Source organism: Aphelocoma coerulescens, chromosome 5 (assembly GCF_041296385.1).
Source record: "Aphelocoma coerulescens isolate FSJ_1873_10779 chromosome 5, UR_Acoe_1.0, whole genome shotgun sequence".
Lineage (NCBI taxonomy): Eukaryota > Metazoa > Chordata > Aves > Passeriformes > Corvidae > Aphelocoma > Aphelocoma coerulescens.
The window spans coordinates 47,507,685-47,516,946 of NC_091019.1; positions in this window are offsets into that span (position 1 = coordinate 47,507,685).

Below are 9,262 nucleotides of genomic sequence, written 5' to 3' on the forward strand. Positions count from 1 at the left end.
CCCGTAAGGAAGAAGGAACAGCAGAAACCACGAGTGATGAACTCAGTATAACCCCCTTTCCCTGTCCTGCTGCACCACTAGGAGGGAGAGAGAGAGAATTTGCAAGTAAAGCCTGGGAAGAAGGATGAGGCTGGGGGGAATGTGTCTTTAAGATTTGGTTATATTTCACATTGCCCTACTCTGATTTGATTCATAATTAATTTTCCCAAGTCAAGTGTATTTTGCCCTGACAGTCTGACAGTAATTGGTGAATGATCTCTCTATGTCCTCATCTTGACCCTCAGCCCCTTTCTTATATTTTCTCTCCTCTGTCCAGCTGAGGAGGGGAGGCTTTGGTGGTCACCTGGTGATGAGCCAGGGTCAATCCATCACAGCTGCCCAGAGCACTTACGGTACTCCCAGCCCTTAAGTTGTTCAAGACTTCATTGAACAAATCTCTCCTCAACTTGACCCAATCAGCCTTCCTGCAAGCAGGGGTTGAACAAGATGACCTCTGGAGATCACTTCTAACCAAATTTATTCTACAACAAAAGCTCTGTGTGTGGGGTTAAGTGAACTGAAGGAACAAGAGGAAAAATATAATGGGGGAAACAGATTTTGTTTTTCTGAATTAATTAATAACCTTCCAAACAAAAAAATTAGATGTTGCAGACTGTTAGTTCTGATTAATTTAGTATATGCTGTAAATTTATTACTGTGGTTCCATCTATGTGTGCAGCAGCCATAAAATTCCCATTAATTTTCTTAACCCGTTTTGTATTTTTTTCTCTGAAGCTTTGAACGGAAGCTTAGGTATTTTTGCAGTGTTCTTCCTCTCTATTCTATGCCAAAATGTTGTGGTCTTTTTATGCAGCAGTCCAAGTGACCAGACAAATGGTAAGGGCTTAAATTGCATCCTTTGTGTTTTAGGTACTCATAGGTATGTTTTCTCAAACTATTATCTGATCTAAATTTTCAAGAGATTTTTTAATTTGACCTGTTAAGTGCTGCCTAGCTTGTCTGGCATGATGTAATACTAGATGTCCTCTGGCTAGGAGAATGGAAGTGTGGGAGTTAAGTTTGGAGTACTTCAGTGATATGCATTTTTTATGATTATTTCTCATACCCTTTTTCTTGTCTTCTGTCTCTGTAGTTTGATCATACAACTATCTGTGTTGTACCAATATTACTTTTTACTTTGTAGAAACTTTCTTGTATTTTTTAAATGAAAACTGCACAGGTGGGAGATGTATGAAGCTTGGTAGATTTTGAAGAGCAATTTCCGAGAGTTGCCCTTGTAGCATGTTCTCATAAAGTTTTTTTAGCTTGCTTTAGAGAAATTAAAAGGAGAAAGCTTCAGACGCCTCTCAGGGAAGATTTCTGTCCTAAAATACATTGGCTTTGTGACAGATTTTTCTGACAAAAAGATATATTATTTCTTTCTTTTTAAAATTAGTGTACAAAATGTATAGTTTTAGGCACACTAATTTTCATAGCTTTTAAATGATTTTTAAAAAACTTTATTTTAATATGTGTTTTTAAAGCTTTTGGATGCTAATTTCTGAGGAAACAATTACAAGGAGAATAATACTCCTATATCTTCAGTGTTCATGGCAGTTGGAGGGCTATGATTCTAGCAAGGCCTATATGCAAAGTAAGAGACACAATACAGGTGTTATTTAAGCAAGCTAAGGGAGAAAAGATGAAAATTGCTATGGTTAATATCACCTGGTCTGTAAAATCAAGTGCCCAGTAACAGGGAGTGAGAGAGAGAGAAGGCAGTGATAGAGAGAGGAAAGAAGTCTCTTCCAGTGTATGTTGGAAAAGAAGTTGTTTGCAAGGCTTTTGCGAAGACTTCAGTCAAGATGAACAAGAAGGATGTAGCTTGAAGAGCTGTCACCCAGTCTAGACCAGTAACAAGCTGCAGAGGTTAGGCAGCACTGTGAACTACCAGCATTTGCATAAACAGAAATGCAGATAGCCCAGGCCTGTTTCTCCTCTCCAAATGGTTAGGGTTGAAGCTCATTAGTGAAAACATCAGCCCTTGCTTTCTAGCTTCCCAAATATACCAGCATTAACAGATCTCTCTAGTATCAGTGTGGGCTCTAATATCCATGCCTAGACTCATGGCCCTCACCCACTTTATGGGGCCTGCCCTGCTTACCAGGAGAGTCTGGCTTGATCTTCAGTAGCAGAACAGATGCACACGCTCACGTGCTGTTCTCACAAGCACACTTTCTCATGCATCCCTCAGATATTGGCTTCTCACTGGGTGGTGATCCAATGTCCATGCACACACACTGTGTCCCTTACCTAGCTGCTGGCTCAGAGCTGGAGTCTTTCCAGATACAGATCTTCTACTTCATGCCTAGTCCAGCTTAAGGTTGGCTAGCAAAGTATATGTATGTGTACACATGAATGTGCATGCACACATGTGTATACACAATTAAATTCCCTAGGGAAATATAAACAGTCTGGTGTCTTCAACTGCTGGCCCTTAAACATATGGGCCCTGTGAGCCACAGTTGCTGGCATTTAGACCCCAGCAACACACATGCTATTCCTGGTGGTGAATGATCCCTTTCCCTGTTGCTAGCACTCAGATCTCAATTGCATTCTTGTCTGGATCTACAACCTGGTGAACCTGTGGTATGTTCTCCAGCTGCTGGCAATTGGACATTGTACCACTCATGTAGAACAGAGTGAGATTAAAAAGGCAAAGTCAGTAACAGAATTTATTAAGAAGAAAGGATACACTGTGTTGATCATGTGTTTATCATGTGTTGATCATGTTGATCATGTGGCTCAGACAAGTATCCTATGTTTTTCCTCTACTATCCACCCATATCTCTATCTTTTCTTACTGTTTTCACTTCCCATAAAGAATCTATAATATTTACATAACCCCCACAAGTTCTTTCAACTTTTCCATGGTTTTGGTACTCTCTCACAAAGACTTTCAAATATGCCATCATACTCATGAAGTCTTGATTTCTACTCTGTTTCCTCCTTTGCTCCCCCTTCCCCCTTGCCCTTGCCTATGTCTGAGTAGTTCCTTTTAACAGCCCATCAATCAGTGACTGAAGAGTTCTGGTCTTTGTCTACCTTATTACCTGCTCATTAATGTTTGTGTGTGTGTTTGCTTTATTGCTTTTCTTGTTACTCGTTACTTGTATTACACTGAATGGTCCTTAACTGGAGAGCTTAATGAACCAGATGCTCTTACAGTCTATGTACTCTTACAGTGGCATAGAGGAAAAATACTCTAGTTTATTTAAGATCCTGGAATCATGCTGCTTTTTGTATTGGTTCTGGTTTTATCTCTGTTATTGAATTACTGTTATCACTTGCTTTTTTTCTGTTCATTTTCTCAAGGGAAGAGCTCCAGTTATCTTCAGTGAGATTTCCTACAGGATTTAATGACACCTGAGTATTACATGCTTACCAAAATTGTAATGTTAGAGTCCCAGAGGCATGAGTAAGTTGCTTGTATAGATTTCTTATGGGTACAAATTGTGCTGAGAACATCAGCTCGCTGCCTAGTGTGGGAACCCTCCAGCAAGAACAGTTGGTGTGTTTGCACTAAAACTAATGTTACCCAGTTGTCTGTGTGCTCAATGTCCTGTCTTTAGATGACAATGAATAGCAAACACAAATGAGTTTGCAGGTGTTACAGCATAACAAATGCAAGCCTTCTCTGGAGATAAAGCATAGTGACATCAGGCTGACCTGTGTACAAGTCTGGTGAAAACATAGTATTTGTAATTTAAAAAACATTTAAATTGTTGTTTTAAGGCTGTGTAAAATCAGTAGAATTATATTCTAGTCCCTAATTTTTAGAAACTGGACAAAATGAAGAAAAGAAGACGCAGTCTAACTGTTAAGTGTCTATAATTGGAAATTGCAAGTGATGGTCTGTTCCCTTTCTGTACTGCTGAACAGAATCACAGAATTGTTAGGGTTGGAAGGGACCTCTGGAGATCATCTAGCCCAATCCATCTGCCAAGGCAGGGTCGCCTAGGACATGTGACACAGGAACTTGTCCAGGTGGGTTTTGAATGTCTCCAGAGAGGGACACTTGGCAACCTCCCAGGGCAGCCTGTGCCAGTGCTCTGCCACACTCATTGTAAAAATGTTCTTCCTCATGATGAGGTGGAACTTCCTGTGTTTGGCCATTGCGCCTTGTCCTGTTGCTGGGCATCACTGAAAAGAGTCTGGCACCATCCTCTTGACACCCATGTTTGAGATATTTACATTCATTAATGGGATACCTTCTCAGTCTTGTCTTCTGCAGACTAAACTGGCCCAGCTCCTGCAGTCTCTCCTCATAGGAGAGATGCTCCAGACCCATCATCATCTTTGTGGCCCTTTGCTGGACCCTCTCCAGTACCTCCTTGTCTTTGTTTTACTGAGGAGCCCAGAACAGGACATGGCAGTCTGGATGTGGTCTCACCAGGGCTGACTAGAGGGGAGGATCACCTCACTTCACCTGCTGGCCACACTCTTCCCGATGGACCCCAGGATATCATTGGCCCTTCTGGCTGCAAGGGCACAGCCAGCTCATGGTCAGCTTGTCATCCACCAGGACTCCCACGTCCTTCCCAGCAGAGCTGCTCCCTAGTATGACAGCCCCCAGATTGTGCTGGTGTTTGGGGTTCTTCCTCCCCAGGTGCAGGACCATGCACTTTCCCTTGTTGAACCTCATTAGGTTTCTTTCCACCAAATTCTCCAGCCTATCAGGGTCCCACTGAATGGCAGCACAGCCTTCAGGTGGATCAGCCACTCCCCCAGTTTTGAATCATCAGCAAACTTGCTGAGGGTTCCCTTTGCCCAGGTGTCTTGGGGTGACTTTATGATGTGTATCCCGTATCGCTGCCCTATGCCCAGAAATTAATTCTTGTGCCTTTCTATGCCTCTAAACTGAGCCTGAGAGGGGGGAGGAAAAACTGAGCAAAACTTTTTCAAAGCAGTTTGCAGCTTGTTCAAGGTCACACAGAGATAGCAACTTTTTTTTCCCAGCTGCGGCAGGGGAGGGAGGAAGCACCCGGCTTGCTGCTCCCGGGTCAGTTTTTGGCCAGTTTCAGTTTCTTTTTCTCTGGAGAGAGACTGAGAGTTTAACTTTGTTTCCTTCCCTGGAATTTCGGATTTTCTCTCTTTTCTGCTGGACTGCTTCAATATCAGAACACATCAGGAGGACTTTCCACTGAGCACAGAGGGCCTGGCCCTGGGCTAAGCCCCAGCTCTGAGGAGACCAAAGGGAGGACTCTGACACTTTCCCAGATTTTTTCTCCACAGTGAAAGATTTTATTATTTAGCATTATTATCCTTTTCCTGTGTGTTTGTTAAATAAATAGTTTTTATCTCTTTCACTTTCCTTCAAGGAAAAGTTATTTTTCCCCAAACCTGGTGGGGGAGGGGTGGTGACCTGCCTTCTCTCAGAGGATATATTTCTAAATTTGGCCAAACCAGCACACCAGGCTATTGATAAACAAGTTAAAACATGTACACACATGTGAATTTTGATGTATTAGTGTGTTTTTCACATGATTTCCAGAGAGGTGTCTTATGAGTTGCAGTGCAGATGAAATTAAAACTAATGCTGCCTGCAAGCTAAAATTTTCATGTATGTTGCACTTCAGTTGCAGTTATGGATTTAGCAGTGTCAGTTATTTTAGTGGCAATTTCTAGAGTAGCCTGAATTACTTAAAAGTAAGAAAATCTCAACAGGGCTGAAAGCTTTCAAGGGAAAATAGGACAAGATAACAAGTACAGCATGGGAATGGGTTCAAGGGTAAGTGGGACCTGGTTTTGATGTTTTTCTTCCCAGCTTGTGAGCCCTTTTCTTGAAACTTTTTGTGCTGACTGCAGGCTCAAGACCAAAGCCAGAGCTCTGCTCAGTGATCAGACAAGCAGCAGGATATTTATTATGGGAATAGGGCTGGGTATTAACTGTGAAACATCTTTAGAGCTGTAATTCTGGGAGCTACACAATGCCAAATGAAGAAAAGTGCATCTCTGAAAGCATCATATTTTGCTGTATTAACTGTCCCCTAGCTTTCTGTGAACTCTCAGGTATCTAATTTGTGTTTATGGTATGCCAACACTTATTTCTTGGGCTTTCTCAGAGTTAGCTCTTAAATATGGTTAGTTACTATTTGTAATGGTTTGCTTAGAAAATTTGACTCATTCAGGTGGAAGAACAGAAAACAATCACAAGTTTTAAACTATCAATCATAAATAAACAATCTTGGCATTCATGCAGAGTGTAATTTATTCAGAAAAATGGTTCATGAAACACTTGTGAATAATGAACATACTTGGTGGAATTTTTTTTTTGTTTAGGTTATTTGGGAACAGAGAATGGTAAAAGTTATTAACTGTATATATTTAGAAACATGTATGTAGAAATAATTTACATGTAAAATAACCTAATACTTGATTAATTTAGAGTATTCAGAATGGATGTCAGCCCATGCAAGATTCTTTGAAGCACATAATCAAAGAACTAACTTGGTATATAAAAAATGGGACTAGTAGAAAGCCAGGACTGAAGTGTGTGGGTTGGGCTCTGCTCCTCAGGAATGGAACAGCACCTTGCCACCAAATGATACTGTCACACTGATTCACACAAAGTTTCCACTGCTATCAGTTTCATTGTGTTTCTCATGTCAGGCCCTTGATGCACTAACAATAGTCTAGTGATCAGATGTCTAGAGAGAGAATAATGGGAAAGTATCAAACCTATTTTATTTTGAAAATATTTGCTTTGGTGAAAAAGCTGTTTCCTCTAATGGTTTAGCTGCTTCTGTTTATGGTTTAACTGTACTTAAAAGTGTAAGCTGCAAAGTGAGATGGTCTTGCATGCAGTGTGTGAATGAATGAGAGTTGAGTTTATACTGAATTTGACATTCATGAACTCATATTATCTAATACAGGTCTAAGTGGCTTCATTTTCACTGCATGCTGTTCATATGCTTGAGAGTCAATTTTACGTACTTCTTAACCAAAAAAGTCTCATGGGAGAGAAACAGAAGGCTCACGGACAAAAGATAAATCAGTAATTGAACAATTGAGATGAGTAAAGGAAGCAGCAAGGAAAATTGGAACAACAGTTACATTTTTTTGGGAAGAAAATGTGCTTGAGGAATGATTGCAAGAGCTGGTACAACATGGAGGGAGATCACTGGAAAAAGCTCTTAGAGGAGAGACTGCCCCGATGTTCCCATGTGCATATTTGTGGTGTTGGTGGGGAAGATAAAATTTACAGATGCTTTGGCTTTGCAGAAGCTTTGGCTTTCCTCAGCTTGGCAAGTGTGCCAGATACGCTTGTGCCACTCACAAACTGCCACAACAAATATGTTGCATTTTTTGGCTGTAGCCCTACAACAGTCTTTGAATTTTCTTTGATAATTCTGTGAATACGTCAGTTTTGTGATCAGTAATACTAAGGCAGAGGGAACATTCAGAATTCCTAGGAAAATAATAAAATAAAAAAGGGAGTGTATGTCCAAATCATTGCGCTGTTCTGTTCAGTGTATCTTAAAAATTACATAAGAGAAGTTAATAGAAGATCCACACACAGGCACTGAGGATGTTCAGAAGGATGGACCACCTTTGATGTGAGAGGAAACTAAATGGACTGGTTCTTTTTTCCTTGGGAAAGAGGCAACTGAAAAAAAACCCCCAACTTGTTAAATGTTTATGAAATCAGAAGTAGTATGGGGAAGATGGAGAATTACCATTTCATAGAATCATAGAATCATAGAATGGCTTGAGTTGGAAGGGTCCTTAAAGATCATCTACTTCCAACCCTCCTGCCATGGACAGGTGTGTCACCCAATAGACCAGGTTGCTTAGAGCTCTGTCTAACCTGGCCTTAAACACCTGTGGGGCATCCATAACTGCTCTGGGCAACCTGTTCCAGTGCCTCACCACACTCACAGCAAAGAACTTCTTCCATATATCTAATCTAAATCTACTCAGTCAGTTTGAAGTCCTTCTCCCTTGTCCTGTCACTACATGCCCTTGTAAAAAGTCCCTCTCCATCTTTCTTGTAGGCTCCTTTCAGGTACTGGAAGGCTGCACTTAGGCCATCCTGAAGCCTTATCTTTTCCAGTCTGAACAATCCCAATTCTCTTAGCCTTTCCTCATAGGACGGATGCTTGATTGATCCCTCTAATCAATTTGGTGGTCCTCTGGACTTTTTCCAACAGGTCCATGTCCTTCCTGTGCTGAGACCCCAGAGCTGGATGTGGCACCCCAGGTGGAATCTCACCAGAGCAGAATAGGGGGACAGAATCCCCTCCCTCACCCTGCTGCTCACGCTGCTTTGGATGCAGCCCAGGACATGTTTGGCTCTCTGGGCTGCACTTTGCTGGCTCATGGCCACCCTCTCACCCACCAACACCCCCAAGTCCTTCTTGGCAGGGCTGCTCTTGATCTGTTCATCCCCAGCCTGTGTTGATACCAGGGGTTGCCCCAACCCAGGTACAGCACCTTGTGCTTGGTCTTGCTAAACTGCATGAGATGCCCATGGACCCATTTCTCGAGTTTGTCCAGGTCCCTCTCTATGCCATCCTGTCCTTCAGGTGTGTTGCCACATCACTCAACTCGGTGTCATATTGTTTGCATGTACTGGACTTGCACTGGTGTCTGAATAAGGTAAATAATGCACAGATGCTTTTGCCTGTTGGAGATTCACAGCTGCATCACCTACCAAGCAAATGGTTGACAACATTAATGAGTATGTGTTTCTAGTCCATTTTAATGGGCTGTAATGTCTGTAAAAAACATATTACTTTGGACCGAGACACAGAATCAGGCTCATTTGGTATATTCAAGTGTGTTCCGAGGAGACAAATTCAAGCCAACTGGGATCTGGATGGCATGTAACTGTGTCAATAAAATACTGTGTTTGGCTTCATAAGCATGGTCATTCTATTATGGTAACAGCTCTCTGCTCCTAAGGAGCTCATATTTCTGTTTTTCAAAAACAGAATTAGATGCTATTTCTGTAAAAATGGCAGGGAAATAAATTGGAATTAATTTTGGTTATTGCTATGTATCTCATAAATTTTGTACCTTGTTAAAGGACACATGGGTGTCACAGATGGCTTCAGAGTTCTGGCACTCAGGTTAAGGTATTGCCAGTCAGATGTGATTTAAGGCAGGTTATTCATATACTGCTCCAGGAGTCTGAGCTTTCGAATGGATTGATTAGGGCAAGCATCCATCAGTTCATGCCATGGAAAGACAGATGATTCTCACATTGGCAAGGAGGCAG